The sequence below is a fragment of the Pituophis catenifer genome, unplaced genomic scaffold (genome assembly GCF_029215685.1).
Source record: "Pituophis catenifer annectens isolate HBS135680 unplaced genomic scaffold, rPitCat1.0.hap2 SCAF_1, whole genome shotgun sequence".
Taxonomy (NCBI): domain Eukaryota; kingdom Metazoa; phylum Chordata; class Lepidosauria; order Squamata; family Colubridae; genus Pituophis; species Pituophis catenifer.
Genome location: NW_027256881.1, coordinates 2,502,804 through 2,521,148, shown reverse-complemented (window position 1 = coordinate 2,521,148; position 18,345 = coordinate 2,502,804).

Genomic DNA, 18,345 nt, shown 5'->3' with positions numbered 1-18,345 from the left:
GCATACATGTGACGGCTTAGAAAACATGGCTAAATAGGAGGGCAGTTACTACCGATTCGCCCGAACCAGTCCAAACCAGGTGAATACCACAAATGAGCTAACCCCATAAAAGCTACTTATGACCAGCTTTCAAAGGTCTGACATTACCTTTGCCACCACATGATTGATTACAGGAGGCCTCGGCGTAACGATTGATTGCTTAGCAACCATTTGGGGGAGTCCTTGACTTACAACCTATTGCTTAGCAACCATTTGAAGTTACAGTTCTCCCCTCCCCAAAAAGCTACTTATGGTCCAGTTTCAAAGTGCTGTAAGTCCTTCACTTACAACCATTCATTTAATGACCGTTCCAAGTTACAACGGTGCTGAAAAAGTGGATTTATGACCATTTTTCTCACTTACAACCATTGTGGCATCCCCTATAGTCATGTGGTCCAAATTCAGAACACTTATGAATATATTTATGACAGTTGCAGTGTTCTGGGATCGTGTTTGCGACCTTCTGACAAGCAAAGTCAATGGGGAAGCCAGATTCACTTAACATCCGTGTTACTAAGTTAACAACAGCAGTGATTCATTTAACAACCATAGCAAGAAAGTTCCTAAATTGAGACCAAAATGACTTAACTACTGTCTCACTTAGCAGCAGAAATGTGGGGCTCAATTGTGGTCATACGTCGAGGATTCCCTGAATGTTGTGAGAAGCGCTGTTCATAACTCTCTCCGAGCAACAAAGATGATTAGGGGACTGGAGGCTAAAACCTATGAAGAACGGTTGCAGGAACTGGGTATGTCTAGTTTAATGAAAAGAAGGACTAGGGGAGACATGATAGCAGTGTTCCAATATCTCAGGGGCTGCTATTTTCCAAAGCACCTGAGAGTAGGACAAGAAGCAACGGGTGGAAACTAATCAAGGAGAGAAGCAAGCTAGAACTAAGGAGAAATTTCCTGACTGTGACAACAATTAACCAGTGGAACGACTTGCCACCAGAAGTTGTGAATGCTCCAACACTGGACGTTTTCAAGAAGAGATTGGAAAAAAAACATTTGTCTGAAGTGGTGTAGCGTTTCCTGCCTAAGCAGGGGGTTGGACTAGAAGACCTCCGAGGTCCCTTCCAACTCTGTTATTCTATTCTATTCGAAAATGCCGCCTGTAAATGCGAGAAATAAATTCAAGGATACAAAGACAAAAATATATATTTTTTTAAATAGGGTGTTTGTTGGAGCCAAAGAGCCAGGATAATCAAAGGCAGTCCAGTGTTCCTTGGTTTGTAAAAGTCACCCAGGATAATTTCAAATAAATTACACCCACACCCTTTTTTTTAAAAAAAAAATCCTTTTAGCTGATTAAAATGTTTGTCTTAATTGATTCAGTTCTGAGTCACTGGCTGGCTGGGATCTAACAACAGGTCTTGCTTCACAAAGCAGGTTGTGTGATGCAAACTGGAAGAGACTGGACAGTCGTTTGCTTGAAATGGGACGGGATCTCTTGCTCAAGCAAGATATATATATATATTCTCTACTTCGATTGAAAAATACAGATTGCACAATCCTAACCCTTATAACACAAGAGATACACAACTGCTTCTGTCATTTTGACAAAAGAACTGGGTCTAACTGTTGTGACTCAGGCCCAAGTAGTCGACGCGAACAGTTCCAAAACAAACAGACTTTATTAGGACAGCTGAGAATTAACTCATTCTCAGCGTAGTCCAAACTAAATCAAAACAAATTCTTCTTAACTCAAATTCTTCAAGTCTAATCACCAACCTTGGTATAATTAGGCAAACTGCCAAAGGCTTCTTTTGGCAAAAGTTCAGAAGCAGAAGATGCCGACCAGAGATAAGTGCAGCAAGTCAAGAAACAAATCTATCAATGTTGTTTTCCGACAAAGAGGCCAAGAGCCGTTGCTGGTCTTTTAAGCCTTATGGGACGGGCCAATCATCTCTTGGCCTTACTCCCTAGTCGTCCTCTTTGCTGTAGCTGCTCTTGTATTTTGGCAGCTCTTCTCATGCGTGCACTAGGAACAGGCTCCTCCTGTTCCTCTGCCTCTCTACTGTCAGCCTCTGGAGGCTCCGGAGTCCGCACCTCACTCCTTGATGGCCCTCCTACACAGAGCCCTCATCCGGGCCTTCCCCAGACTCCAGGACTGGCCCCTGTTCTTCCTCAGCCTCATCGCTGTCTGACTCCGCTACCAGCTCTGTAGGCTGCTGGCGGACCACAACGCTAATCCTTCCCCACTATCCCACACTAGCTTTGAGGATAAGAGTGAGGGAGGAGTCTCCCCAAAGTCTCCCTTCCCCCCCAAGGAAGCTTTCATTACTACAGCTAGTCCTCGACATACGACCACTTTATGACCATTCAAAGTTATAACAGCACTGAAAAATATTACTTACGACCGTTTTTTCCCACTTACATCTACAGCAGAACCTCCACCATGGTCCGATGATCAAAATTCAGATGCTTGACAACCGACTCATATTTATGACGGTTGCAGAGTCCCGGGATCACATGATCCTGTTTTGCGAACTTCTGACCAGCAAAGTCAATGAGGGAGCCAGATTCATTTAACAACCATGTTACTAATTTAACAACTGCAGTGATGCACTTAAGAACTGTGGCTTGAAAGGTCATAAAATGGGGCAGAACAAACGTCTCACATAGCAACAGAAATTTTGGGCTCATTTGTGGCCGTAACCATTGTGGCCGAAACCAGGACTACCCATAGCCATTAAGCAAACACTATCGTCATTAAGCGAATCCATTGTTTGCTATGGTGAAGTTTTACCGAAAATGAGAAGGAAATGCTGGTTTTTGGCAAACCATCATAAAAAGCGGTCGTGACTCCAGGATGCTGTGAACAAGTGTTGTTGAGCACCCAAAATGCGGTCACGTGACTACAGGGAATGGGGGTGAACTGTCAGGATTTGAATCCAGATTCTAAATCCCCTTTTTTCAGGTAAGTCATAACTTTGAACAGTCGCTAAGCCACCAGTCGTAAATCGAGGACTACTGGATCTCAATTCCCAGTGCCTTGCGAATACAGGTAGGCCTCAGGTTACGACCACAATTGAGCCCAAAATTTATGTTGCTAAGTGAAACATATGTTAAGTGAATTTTTTACTTAATTTTACAACTTTTCTTGCCATAGTTGCAGGGGTGAAATCCAGCAGATTCTGACAGGTTCTGGAGAACCGGTAGCAGAAATTTTGAGTAGTTCAGAGAACCGGGAAATACCACCTCTGGCTGGCCCGAGAGTGGGGTGGGAATGGAGATTCTGCAATATCCTTCCCCCAGGAGTGGGGAGGGAATGGGGATTTTGCAGAATCCTTCCCCTGCCACGCCCACCAAGCCACGCCCACAGAACCAGTAGTAAAAAAAATTGGATTTCACCACTGCACAGTTGCTAAGTGAATCACTGCAGTTGTTAAGTTAGTCACACGATTGTTAAGTGAATCTGTTAAGGATATTCTTGGCTCATAACCCATGTTGTAGGTTATTGAGCAGAGTACCCTTTGAGTAAACGCATGAAAAGCGACTGGGAGTGGTTGTGAACAATCACAGTCAACATACAAACACACTGAGTTGTTGTAATCTTTTACTTTTAGAAAAAGTAAAGCAAAGTCCAAAAACAATCCAAGTCATACACAGATAAGACGAGAGTTAAAAGATCAATCCAGGGATATTTCAAGTACAAAGTCTTCTTACCAGTTGTAGTCATACACAATAAAACAGTTCTTCTTGAGTTTCAAAACAGGAACAAGTTCAATATCAAAACATTCAATAAATCGTAGAAAGCAACATGTAGCTATGATCAAACAGTGATCATGCAGAGAGATCAGGTAGAGAGTTACAGCAAATAAGCAAGCAAAATGGTGTAGTATCCACACAAGCCATGATCCTGATTTCCCTTAAGTACATTGGCCAGAGAGCTTAGCCAATCAGGATACAGGATGATGCAATACAGTCTTAAAGCAATATAATACCTTTCTGACTGCAAACATACATTATTGGTTTATATATTGCCTGACCAACTAGTTAGACAAATAACCATTTCCTAACAGAACCTGGTTTCCTCATTGACTTGGCTTGTGAAAAGGTCGCAAAAGGGGATCACATGACCCCCGGACTCTGCAACCATCATAAATGTGAGTTAGTTGCCAAGCGTCCAAATTTTGATCACGTGACACTGCAACGGTCGTAAGTGTGAAAAAACGGTCATAAATCGTTTCTTTCGGCGACGTGGTAACTTTGTCACTAAATGAACTGTTGTAAGTCGAGGACTCCCTGAGTATAATATTCCTCCGTGTCTGTGTAGTTGTTCCAACATCCCACGGTGGGATGGATAAAATTCCCGAAAATGCAGCGTGCCAAAATCCAATAAAACGAATCAAAATAAGACTAACCATCAAGGCCTCGTTTCTGCAAGGATGATAAGCCTATTTTGCAAACATAATTAAGCCGAAGATCCGTTTCAAAGAGAAAAGGTTTACATTGGCAGCCAGAATCAAGAGGAAGAGGGATGGCAGATTTTATGGCCTATCGGAGCCCTAAGTTGTTGTTTAAACGCAACACACAACTCTACAGCCTCGCCTCTTTCTCTTGCTCCAGAGCTGTTCGGGTTGGGCTGTCGCTTTAAATCAGTCTTCGCCCAAGCGTGCCCCCCCCGTGCCCCCCACTTCCACCCCTTCTGCGTTTATATCGCTGTAATGCGAAGCGGATGTCAGTGTGAATTCAAGCATTTTAATCTTTCCTGATCAAAATGAAATGCAGACCCTGCTGGGATTTATTGCAAACTTCCTACACATCCTCTAATTGAAAATAATAACAAACATATTTTTATTTTTTTTTTAATTTTAAAGAAAAAGCGTGGCTCTCATATAACCGAAGAGAGGAACCACGAAGGAAGGAAGGAAGGGGGGAAAAAAAAGTCCAAATTTGGAATTTTTACATGTGTTAAGACCCTGGGACTTTTTACTGGTTTTATAAACATCGTTTAAAAAAACGAGGAGGGGGGAAAAAAATCCTGTAAAACGAAACTACATCAATCGTTAGCTGGGTTGGGGCAACAGGCTAACTCAGGTTAACGAAATGCCCCTTTGGGTTTTTACATAAAAAGGCAGAATTTATTTATTTGTTTGTTGATGAAATTTTCATGTTGGATTATAATTATAGATGATGGTATAATTGGTATAATTATGGTAATCAATAAGTATTGGAAATGTAAATTTGTATATAAGAATATGTAAATAATTTCTCTTTTTACTTTCTGATTATTGGTGTATATATACATGGATATTTTGGTGATGTTACACCGTGGTAGAAAAACTATTATACATTTGTTTTGTTTTTTTGAACTATAATAAAAATTTATTTAAAAAAAAATAAAAAAAAATATTTTTTTCATGTTGCTTGTTTCAGAGATACAGCAGGTTAAAATATAATAAAAAGTCTTTAAAAAAGATAATAAGAGACAATTTTTTTAATCGAAATTCGGTTTTAATGGGGTTGTTTTAAATTCGGGCCAAAATTATTTAATTGTTTTTTTAAAATGTTTTTAAATTTTATATGCTATGTTTTATCCTGGCTGTACACCGCCCTGAGTCCCGCAGGAGAAGGGCAGTATAGAAATATAATAAAATAAATAAATAAATAAATTAAAACTAGAAATAGAAATAGAATAACAGAGTTGGAAGGGACCTTGGAGGTCTTCTAGTCCAACCCCCTGCCCAGGCAGGAAACCCTACACCACTTCAGACAAATGGTTATCCAGCCTCTTCTTAAAAACTTCCAGTGTTGCAGCATTCACAACTTCTGGTGGCAAGTTGTTCCACTGGTTAATTGTTCTAACTGTCAGGAAATTTCTCCTTAGTTCTAAGTTGCTTCTCTCCTTGATTAGTTTCCACCCATTGCTTCTTCTCCTGCCCTCAAATGCTTTGGAGAATAGTTTGACTCCCTCTTCTTTGGGGCAACCTAGGGCACTATTTATTATCTATGTTGCAATATTTTCAGGATCAGACTCAATAATGATAATAAGAGTTAGAGGTTTAAATATATTTCTCTTTAATTATAACAGGCATTCTATATTCACTGAATATTCACAGATAGAAGCAAGGAAAATGGTGAAGGTGGCTCCTTATATATACAAGGGGTGGAGCCAAGAATGGGAGTGGTGAATTATGAATACATTAGTAACCAAAGAATAAGTTAACCCCCGATGTCCCATATATACATTATTTACACATTAGGGAATAAGGCATTTACATCTCACAAATCCCCCTCTAAATGCCGGTTCGCTATACAACACCAATTACATTCAGATTCAGGACAATATAAGACATATAATTTTGATGTTAAATATTTGTGCTGTTTAGAAGGTAAAGGCTTCGTCAATATGTCAGCTAATTGTTCAGAAGTATCACAATGCACTGCTTTGATAAATCCATCTTGAGACAATTGTCTCACATGCTTAAATTTTATATCTATATGCCTGGACCTTTGTCCAATGGCATCGGATCTGGATATTTCAATGGCTGCTTTATTATCTTCATGCATAACAAAAGGCAAAGCAGGTTTTTTCCAAACATCTGAAATCAAATCATTAAACCATACAAGGTTATTTGCAGCTTTGGACAAACAAACATATTCCGCTTCTGTGGTCGAAGTGGCTACCAGTTCTTGTTTACCAGTGTACCAGTAAACTGGACAGTCATTTAATAGAAAAATATAACCAGAAGTGCTCTTTCTGCATGATATATCTCCAGCCCAATCCGCATCTGCGTAACATGTAAGTTTTGGTTCTTTACCATTACTAGGTTCTAATACTAAGCAAAAGTCTAATGTACTTTTCAGATATCTTAGAATTCTTTTGACTGCTTCCCAATGATACATTGTTGGTTTGCTAACATATCTTGACAATAAGTTGAGTGGTAATGCAATATCTGGCCTGGTCCAATTAGATATATAAAGAAGTGAACCTATGACTGATCTATAAAATGTATTATCCTTGAATTCAGGGGAAGATTCATCAGTGTTTCTAAGGAAATCAGTTTGCATAGGAGTGTCACAGGGTTTGGCATTGTTTAAATTGCATTTGTTCAGAAGTTCAATGATTTTATCTTTCTGAGTAAGTTTGAATCCCCTTCTAGTTTTGTTAATTTGTACACCAAGGTATTTGTTTACTTTACCTAGAGATTTCAACGAGAAATGTTCGTTTAGCTTATTTACAAAGGTTTCTCTTCTCTCCTTGTGTTTTCCTATATATAAAATATCATCTACATAAATTAATACAAATTCAATATGATCATCACTCTTTTTTACAAAGAAACAGTTATCAGCAGTGGTAGCGTTGAAATCCATGGTCTTAAGTACTTTTACCAAGCAATCGTACCATCTTTTGCCAGATTGCTTTAATCCGTATAGACTCTTGTTCAATAGCCAAATTTCATTCTTATTAGTGTATTGACTGTGTGGTGCTCTTACATATATTTCCTTATCTAGTTTTGCGTGTAAATACGCAGTCTGTATGTCATATTGAAATACATCAAGATTGAGTGCAGATGCCACTACTAGAGCTGTTTTAACACTCTCTGTTCTCACTGTGGGGGAGTATGTGTCAGTGTAGTCCTCCGGATATTTTTGTGCATAACCTTGTGCAACCAATCTAGCTTTGTATAGAGTATTGCCTCCTTCTAGATTCTTAATTTTATAAATCCACCTGGTACCTATAATCGTTTTATCTTTAGGTGCAATCGCAGGTGTAAACACATTTAATCCTTGCAAACTTTCCATCTCTTTTTTCATAGCTAGTTCCCATTTTTCCTTTTCTTCACGAGGGAGTTTTAATACTTCCTCATATGTATTAGGTGTCATTTGTTCACCATCCATATGCATTATGTAATCTCTGTATTTATTTGGTACTTGATTTCTATTGTTTCTAATAGCTCTTTCGGGTTTGCTATGGTTATCATGCAAATATCTTGCTTCCTTTTTTGTTAATGTGTCTGTCTTTATTTTGTGCTGACTATTTGTCCAAGTTTTGGTTTTGTTTTTATTTTTGTTGATATTTTGATTTTCTATTGTCCTTTCCTCACAAGATTTTGTATCTTTGCATTTATTTGGAAATATTTCATTAAGATGTAATTTAGACCAATTGGCCTGTTCATGGAACACAGCTGTTCTGGAGACTATAAATTTGTTATTATTATCAATGAATCTGTACCCTTTGGTGCCAGTTTCATATCCCATAAATCTTAATCTTCTGGATACGTTTTCTCCCTTTCTTCTCAACTGCTTAGGTATGTGTACGTCTGCAGTGACTCCAAATATGTGCATGTGTGCTAATTTGGGTTTCCTATTATACATCACCTCATATGGTGTTTTATTCACAATACTGGACCAGGTTCTATTTTGAGTGTAATTTGAATAATGTAAGGCCTCTGACCAAAATTGTTTGCCTAAACCAGCATCCTCTAATGTGCACCTAATCATGGTTTGTAGTGTGGAATTCTTTCTCTCTACAATCCCGTTTTGGAACGCAGAAAATGGACTAGACGTGAAATGTAGCATTCCTCTATCCTTTAACCATTGGGAGAATTCTTTAGACATGAATTCACATCCCCTATCTGTCATAATTTGTTTTATTCTGATATTATGTTGTGTTTCTATGCGTTTGTAGAATTCCTTAAATTTCTGAAAGGTTTCATCCTTGTGTTTTAATGTGTAAACAAAACCATAGCGACTGTAATCGTCTACTATTGTTAGGAAGTAACGTTTTCTATAAGTGATTGATGGAGTTAATGGACCAACTAGGTCCATATGTACTAAGTCAAAAATTTTGTTAGTTGATCTGTTGGATTTTTTTGGTCTGGGACTAGTTTTTAGTTTAGTGGATTTACATACTGAGCATTCCAAATAATTTTCACAATTTTTTATTTTGACACCTTCTGCGTGTTCAGTCATTTTTTGTACTACAGGAAAACTTGCATGTCCTAACTTCCTATGCAAGATGTGAGCACACTCATCATGAATTGGTTTACCTATTCTTGGTTTCTTCTCATTGTGTGTATTTGCGTGATCATGAGATATTTTACATTCATCATTGTCACTGTTACTAACATTTTCATCATCTGCCTCAATACAATCTTCCATATTTGAATCAATGTTATGTAACCATCTTTCTTTTGTTATTAGATAGGGTAGGCCTCCTTTAATCATCACAGTGCCTACATTTGTTTTGTCCTTCTCTAAAGTTGCTTTCCCCTTTGAGAAAACTATATTGATGTCAGAATCTCTGCTTAGTTTTATGGCACTTAGTATGTTATGAGGTATTTCTGGAATTAACAATACCCCCTCTATTTTTCCTAGGCCAGGCAAGGTCACATTTCCTCTGCCTAATACTTGAACCTTTTCTTGATTAGCTACCTTTATTACAAATTTATCTTCTGTAAATGAAGACAATATATTTTTGTTATTAGTGGTGTGGTTGGTTGCCCCAGAATCAATAAGCCAATTATTGTTCTCATTTTGTTGTGTTTTAGTGCTGTCTTGTTTATTTAGTCCATTCAGTGAACCAGATTTTCTCTCTTTTGAATTTTCTCTACCCCCTCTACTATCTCTGTAATTTGGTGGGCTTCTATATTTATGTCTATCTGTGGAAGACTGTCTATAATTGTATTTGCTCCTATACTCTGACCTATGTCTCTCCTTTGAGATTTTGGGACAGTCTCTTCTATTGTGTTCCCTGGACCCACAATTATGGCATTTAAAAGCTTCATTGTATTTTTCCTGGAAAGCTACCTTCCTAAAAGATTTGTGTTCTGTGTGATTGCTGGAACGATTTTTTCTTGAATTGTCTTCTGCTATCAATTTGTTAGATAGACTTTCTATGGATAAATATCCTAGATTGATGGTGTCTAAGTGTGACATAAAACTATCCCATGATGAATCAAGTGAATTGATAATAACACTTTTCATTGTTTGATCTGAAATCACTTCCCCCCTCAAATGCAGCTCAGCTCTTATTTTGTTTAGAGATATCAAATGCTCACTTATGGAAACCCCTGGTTTTACTCTGGAAGAAAAGAAATCCTTAGACATTCTTGTAGTGGTAGCTACACTATCGCTGTGAAACAGATTAAACATGCATTGAATTATTTCTGAAACAGTTAGGTTTGGTTTGATGCTATGATACATTGCAGGAGACACGCTAGATATTATTAAGAAAAATGCTCTATGATGTAAACAATCTATTTTTAAAGTCCAAGGTCTTCTTGGAGGACTAGTGATAAAGAATAGTAAATTTTCTTTCATAAAGACAACCTGGAGCTGTTGATACCATTCTTGCAAATTAATGCCATCAACTCTAAGTTTTGGGAAGTCACTGGGTAAGTTTCCCACATTATTTTGTCCATTACTTACAACCTGAGGTAGTCCGTGGTCTCGCAAGTGCAGGAAATTGCAAAACGGCATGGGGATGCTCGCAACGAGTCTGCGCGGTTCTCTGGCCAGTTCAAGTCTTTCCGGACCGTCTACGTAGTTTCGCACATGCGCGTTGCTCATTTCTTCTTTGGCGTCGTCGTGGAAGGTTCTCTCCATTGCAGCTCGCTCGCTCCGCTCCTCTTCAGACGAGTCGGTTTCTGGCTCGGTTTTAGGAGTTTTGATGGCGGCGACTGCTCTTTTCTTTCTTTTGTGTGCGTTGGTACTTGATCCGGTCTGCGGTGTAGGGCGGAATCGACATGGCTCTCTGGGCTCGGGCGTCGTCGCTCTCGAAGTCAGGATGGGAGCGTGCAGGTCTTGAGGTATCGGCTTGTTCTCTAGCTTCTTTGTTGTCGCTTTGGAAATTTTTAATTTTGGCCCAAATGCAGCAAAAAGCGTCTTCATTGCTGACTTTACTTGGGATTTCGTTAAGTCGTCTTCGCTTTCTGATTCTGGTTCTTCTGAAGAGTTTGAATCTTCCTTTTCGCTTTCGTTGTCTGATAACGTTTTTCGCGCCAGAAATTTTGAACTGAGCATTTTGATTGGCTCTGCTTCGCTCACTTTGGAGGCTTGTTGGAACCAAGATGGCTGCCATTCAAAATTTCGCGCGGGATCACATCTTTTCTTTTTCATAACGACTTTCTCTGTAGTCATATCACTCACAGTTTTTTGGTCTTTGGGTTTCTCTTTAGCAATGTTTTTCTCTCTCGCTGCTCCGCTGTTTTTCAGCATTTCTTGGAGATTCGCGATGAGGCTTTCATCATTCTTCTGGCTTTTTAATAGTTTTAATATCTCTGACCTGAGTTCGTTATTTTCTATTTCGATTTCCTCCTGGTCATTATTTTCATTTATTAGTTCTTCTTCTTCAGTGGTGTATTCTTCGGATTCTCTCGAAATCGCGTTTGTGGATTCGTTGATTATTTCTTGTTCAGTTTCTATTTCTTTGCTGTAGGCCCTGGTGTTGGGCCTATCTTTCTTAGACATCTTTAAGTATTTATTGAGTCAATTAACCATCCTCTGCTACCAGATTGTTGCAATATTTTCAGGATCAGACTCAATAATGATAATAAGAGTTAGAGGTTTAAATATATTTCTCTTTAATTATAACAGGCATTCTATATTCACTGAATATTCACAGATAGAAGCAAGGAAAATGGTGAAGGTGGCTCCTTATATATACAAGGGGTGGAGCCAAGAATGGGAGTGGTGAATTATGAATACATTAGTAACCAAAGAATAAGTTAACCCCCGATGTCCCATATATACATTATTTACACATTAGGGAATAAGGCATTTACATCTCACAATCTATTTATCTATTTACCTATTTATTACTATTTATTATCTATTATCTATTTAGGGCAGCTAAATAGAAAAATTATAACGATCCTCAAATTACGACCACAATGGAATTCAACATTTGTGTGGCTAAAGAGAGACGGTTGTCAAGTGAGTTTTGTCTCATTTTATGACCTTTCTTGTCACCGTTGTTAAGGGAATCACTGCAGTTGGTTAAGCGAGTAACACGGTTGTTAAGTGAATCGGGCTTTCCCATTAACTTCGCAAAAGGGGATGACCAGGACACCGTCATAAATAGGAAACCGGTTTCCAAGCGTTTGCATGTATAATAAAATAGAAATATAATAATAGTAATTTAAAAATGGGTCGCTGTGGGAATTGCCCAGGTTATATAATGCGGTCTCCTTACCTTTTTAAACATTACTGAGCTTTTACTATACTATACTATATATTACTATATACTACATCATGCCCTTGTCACCTCCCGGCTGGACTATTGTAATGTTCTCTACATGGGGCTCCCCTTGAAGAGCACTCGGAGGCTCCAACTGGTCCAGAATGCGGCCGCGCGGGTGGTTATGGGCGCAACTCGTTGTGCCTGCGTGACACCCCTCCTGCGCGAGCTGCACTGGCTTCCGGGTACGATTCAAGGTGTTGGTTACCACCTTTAAAGCGCTCCATGGCATAGGATCCGGGTACCTTCGAGACCGTCTTCTGCCACCAATAGCCTCCCACCGACCAGTCCGCTCCCACAGAGAGGGTCTCCTCAGGGTGCCATCGGCCAAGTTATGTCGGCTGGCGACACCCAGGGAGAGGGCCTTCTCTGTGGGAGCCCCTGCCCTGTGGAATGAACTGCCCCCGGAAATACGTAAGATCTCCAACCTCCGGGTGTTTCGCTGCGCGTTGAAGACCCTGTTGTTCCGCCAGGCAGGGCTATCAACATAATAATTTTAAATTGGGGTATTTTAAATTTTTGGGGTTTTAAATCGGCCAAATCTATTTAATTATTTTAATTTTTAATCATTGTTGTGTCTTGTGTTTTTAAATTGGCTGTACACCGCCCTGAGTCCTTCGGGAGAAGGGCGGTATAGAAATAAAATTATTATTATTATTATTATTACATTACTCTATTTTTAAAAAGTAGAATGATATCACATCATCTGTAAGTGGGGATGAAATACAAGTGGGAGTCACTGGGAAGTTTCTTCCCGTCGTGTAAAAATGTTTGAAAAATACATAACTTTGATGTTGGAGAAGAATCCTGACAAGATAATGGATGGCCAATAAAACCATTTGATGGGTCACCACCAAACCAATCAAAATGCGTTCTCCATGGAGGAACCGATGACCAAATGATCCTACAATGGGGTGAAGACCCAGAGTTTTGGAGAAAGCTCTGATGCTAGGAAAGATGGAAGGAAGGAATACAGAATAACAGAGCTGGAAGGGAGCTTGGAGGCCTTCTACTCCAACCCTGCACCAGTGGTGAAATCCATTTTTTTTTTACTACCGGTTCTGTGGGCGTGGCTTGGTGGGCGTGGTGTGGCTTGGTGGGCGTGGCTTGGTGGGCGTGGCAGGGGAAGGATACTGCAAAATCTCCATTCCCACCCCACTCCAGGGGAAGGATACCTCAAAATCTCCATTCCCACCCCACTCTGGGGCCAGACAGAGGTAGTATTTGCCGGTTCTCCGAACTACTCAAAATTTCCGCTACCGGTTCTCCGAACTGCTTAAAATTTCCGCTACCGGTTCTCCAGAACCTGCTGGATTTCACCCCTGCCCTGCACCATTGCAGACAAGTGGCTGTCCAGTCTCTTCTTTCGAACCTCGAGTTATGGAGCACCCACAACTTCTGGTGGCGAGTCGTTCCGCTGATTTATTGTTCTCACTGTCAGGAAATTTCTTCTTACTTCTATGTTGGATCTCTCTTTGATAAACTTCCATCTGTTTCTTCTTGTTTATTTGTTTGTTTGTTTGTTGGGAAAACAAGTATAAGTATGAGCATAACATATAAACATATAAGTATAAACAGGTATAATAAGTATATACATAAGAACTGAGTACGAATAAATGGGAACGTTTATTCTCCTGCCCTCAGGACTTTGGAGATTGGGTTGTCTCCCTGCTCTCTGTGGCACCCTCAAACTAGGGGTGAAATCCAGCAGGTTCTGACAGGTTCTGGGGAACCGGTAGCGGAAATTTTAAGCAGTTCGGAGAACCGGTAGTGGAAATTTTGAGTAGTTCGGAGAACTGGCAAGATGTGGAGGAACGCAGCAAGATGCATAAACAAAGGGATAGAATCAAGATCACATGAAGTGTTAATATCACTTTATAAGGCCTTGGTAAGGCCACACTTGGAATCCTGCATTCAGTTCTGGTCGCCACGACGTAAAAAAAGATGTTGAGACTCTGGATAGAGTGCAGAGAAGAGCAACAAAGAGGATTAGGGGACTGGAGGCTAAAACCTATGAAGAACGGTTGCAGGAACTGGGTATGTCTAGTTTAATCAAAAGAAGGACTAGAGGAGACATGATAGCAGTTTTCCAATATCTCAGGGGTTGCACAGAGAAGAGGGAGTCAAGCTATTCTCCAAAGCACCTGAAGGCAGGACAAGAAGCAACAGATGGAAACTAATCAAGGAGAGAAGCAGCCTAGAACTAAGGAGGAATTTCCTGACAGTTAGAACAATTAATGAGCGGAACGACTTGTCTCCAGAAGTTGTAAATGCTCTAACACTGGAAGTTTTAAGTAGATGTTGGATAACCATTTGTCTGAAGTGGTGTAGGGTTTCCTGCTTAAGCAGGGAGTTGGACTAGAAGACCTCCAAGGTCCCTTCCGACCCTGTTATTCTATTCTATTCTATTCTATTCTATTCTATTCTATTCTATTCTATTCTATTCTATTCTATTCTATCCCATCCCATCCGTTCCGTTCCATTCCATTCCATTCCATTCCATTCCATTCCATTCCATTCTATTCTATTCTATTCTGTCCCGTCCCGTCCCGTCCCGTCCCGTCCCGTCCCGTCCCGTCCCATCCCGTTCCATTCCATTCCATTCCATTCCATTCCATTCCATTCCATTCTATTCTATTCTATTCTATTCTATTCTATTCTATTCTGTTCTGTTCTGTTCTATTCTATTCTATTCTATTCTATTCTATTCTATTCTATCCCATCCCATCCGTTCCGTTCCATTCCATTCCATTCCATTCCATTCCATTCCATTCCATTCCATTCCATTCTATTCTATTCTATTCTGTCCCGTCCCGTCCCGTCCCGTCCCGTCCCGTCCCGTCCCGTCCCGTCCCGTCCCGTCCCATTCCATTCCATTCCATTCCATTCCATTCCATTCTATTCTATTCTATTCTATTCTATTCTATTCTATTCTATTCTATTCTATTCTATCCCATCCCATCCGTTCCGTTCCATTCCATTCCATTCCATTCCATTCCATTCCATTCTATTCTATTCTATTCTATTCTGTCCCGTCCCGTCCCGTCCCGTCCCGTTCCGTCCCGTCCCGTCCCGTCCCGTCCCGTCCCGTCCCATTCCATTCCATTCCATTCCATTCCATTCCATTCCATTCCATTCTATTCTATTCTATTCTATTCTATTCTATTCTGTTCTGTTCTATCCCATCCCATCCGTTCTGTTCTATTCTATTCTATTCTATTCTATTCTATTCTATTCTATTCTATTCTATTCTATTCTATCCCGTCCCGTCCTGTCCCGTCCCGTCCCGTCCCGTCCCGTCCCGTCCTGTCCTGTCCCATTCCATTCCATTCCATTCCATTCCATTCCATTCCATTCCATTCTATTCTATTCTATTCTATTCTATCCCATCCTATTCGTTCTATTCTATTCTATTCTATTCTATTCTATTCTATTCTATTCTATTCTATTCTATTCTATTCTATTCTATTCTATTCTATTCTGTTCTGTTCTGTTCTATCCCATCCCATCCGTTCTGTTCTATTCTATTCTATTCTATTCTATTCTATTCTATTCTGTTCCGTTCCGTCCCGTCCCGTCCCGTCCCGTCCCGTCCCGTCCCGTCCCGTCCCATTCCATTCCATTCCATTCCATTCCATTCCATTCCATTCCATTCCATTCCATTCCATTCTATTCTATTCTATTCTATTCTATTCTATCCCATCCTATCCGTTCTATTCTATTCTATTCTATTCTATTCTATTCTATTCTATTCTATTCTATTCTATTCTATTCTATTCTATTCTATTCTAAGATGAAAGGAACTCAGAATGGTGATGGGAGATACCATTGTAAGACCTGAAAGGCCAGGTTGGGGACAAGTAAAACCTATTAATGTGGCTGCTTAAAATCAACACTTACTTGGATAAGAGAGGCTGTTTCAATTTGGATGACATGGCTGAGCAGAGGCAAACCTGGAATAGGTGTTTTTACTGTACAGATAGTCCTCCATTTACAACCGTTCACTTAGTGACCATTCGAAGTTACAAATGGCACTGAAAAAAGCTATTTATGATTGTTTGTCACACGACCGTTACAGCATCCTCATGGTCACGTGATCGAAATTGTGGGGATGCAACACCCCAAAGGTGTAACACCCTCCCACTTTTTTTTTAGATACAGGTAAGTCCCCAACTTTCAACCATCCATTTAGTGACCGTTCAAAGTTAAAATGGCACTGAAAAAAAGGGACTTACGACCAGTGATGGGTTGCCCCCGGTTTGGACCGGTTCTATAGAACCGGTAGTAAAACTGGTGGGAGGCTCCGCCCACTTACCCAGACGTCATCATAAGTGATTTGCGCATGCACAGAAGCTTCTGCGCATGCGCCGAACAGTGCATGGGCACAATGCGAACCGGTAGTAAAGGTAAGTAGAACCTGCCCCTGCTTACGACCATTTTTCACACTTATGACCTGTTGTGACCTAGGCTCACTTAGTCATTAAAAGACACAATTAGTCTTAAACAAACCTATTTTATTATAACAGCTGAGAATTACTTCATTCCCAGCTTAGTCCAAATTAATTTCAAAACAAGTCCTTCAGAAAAAAATCCTTCAGGCTTATCACAAATCTTCTTTGGCACCCTGCCAAAGGCCTTTCTTGGCAAAGCCCCACAAAGTTCAGAAACAAGAGATGCTGACTGGAAACAGATTTATCAACGTTGCTTTCCTACAAAAAGCCTAAGAGCCTTTGCTGCTCTTTTAAACCTTATGGGAGGGGCCAATCATCTCCTGGCCTTACTCCTGAGTCGTCCTTTTTGCTTTAGCTGCTCTTGCCTTCTGGCAGCTCTGCGCATGCGTGCACTAGGAACAGGCTCCTGCTATTCCTCTGCCTCTCTGCTATCTGACTCTGGAGGCTCCGGAGTCCGCGCATCACTCCCAGATGGCCCCGGCCCCATCTCTGCCTCTGATGCAGAGCCCTCATCCGGGCCTTCCCCTGACTCCAGGACTGGCCTCCTCACTGTCCGACTCCGCTGCCAGCTCCGCAGGCTGCTGGTGGACGACAACACGCCCATTCTAGCATCTCCATCATCTCCATGTTGTAATCGAAATTCGGGCACTTTGGCTTATATTTATGACGGTCGTAGTGACCCTTGGGGTCATGTTTAGCAACCTTCTGACCCGCAAACCCGATGTGAAGCCAGCTTCGCTTAACGACCGTGTTAAACCAAACTGAAGAACCGCAGCGATTCACTTAACAACCGTGGCAAGAAAGGTTGTAAAACAGGGCTCGATTCGTTGAAAAACCGTCTTGCTCAGCAATAAAAACGTTGGGCTCCATCGCGGTCGTACGTCGAGGACTTCCTGTGTATTGCCATATATGTAAAAAAAATAAATAAGAGGCAGGGTCCCTGCCAGCCTCTTGACTTTTTAACCCCACCCCCGCAGATACCCCTGGGGTCAGTCTATTAAAGTAGTTGACAGCACATACAGGAAATTCATTTTAGCCTGTTTTCCAGGCTGTCACTTAACATTGTTTTATTGATTGCGTGGATAAACGCTGGATGGGCATGTTTCCACCAACCATCCTCCTTTCCCTCCCTCCCTCTGTTGCTGCTGTGAATTGGATTTTAAGACTTTATCATCTGCAGTCTTGGGTTACTTATGTGTGTAGAAAGGAGTTATAAAAAAAAAATTAGCTCCAGAAGACTGGCGAAGGTTGTTGAGAATGTGGTTGCACGACAGCTTCCCCAGCACCTGGATGAAACGGTTTATCTGGATCCGTTCCAGTCGGGTTTCAGGCCTGGGTACAGCACGGAAACGGCATTGGTCATGTTGGTGGATGATCCCTGGAGAGCTCGGGACAGGGGTTGCTCCTCTGTCCTGGTCCTATTAAATCTCTCAGTGGCTTTTGATACCATCGACCATGGTATCCTGCTGCACCGGTTGGAAGAGTTGGGGGTGGGGGGCACTGTGTTGCGGTGGTTCTCCTCCTTTCTCTCCGACCGGTTGCAGTCTGTGTTGACAGGGGGGCAGAGGTCGACCCCGAGGCGCCTTATATGCGGGGTGCCACAGGAGTCGGTCCTCTCGCCCCTTCTGTTCAACATTTATGTAAAGCCACTGGGTGAGATTATCC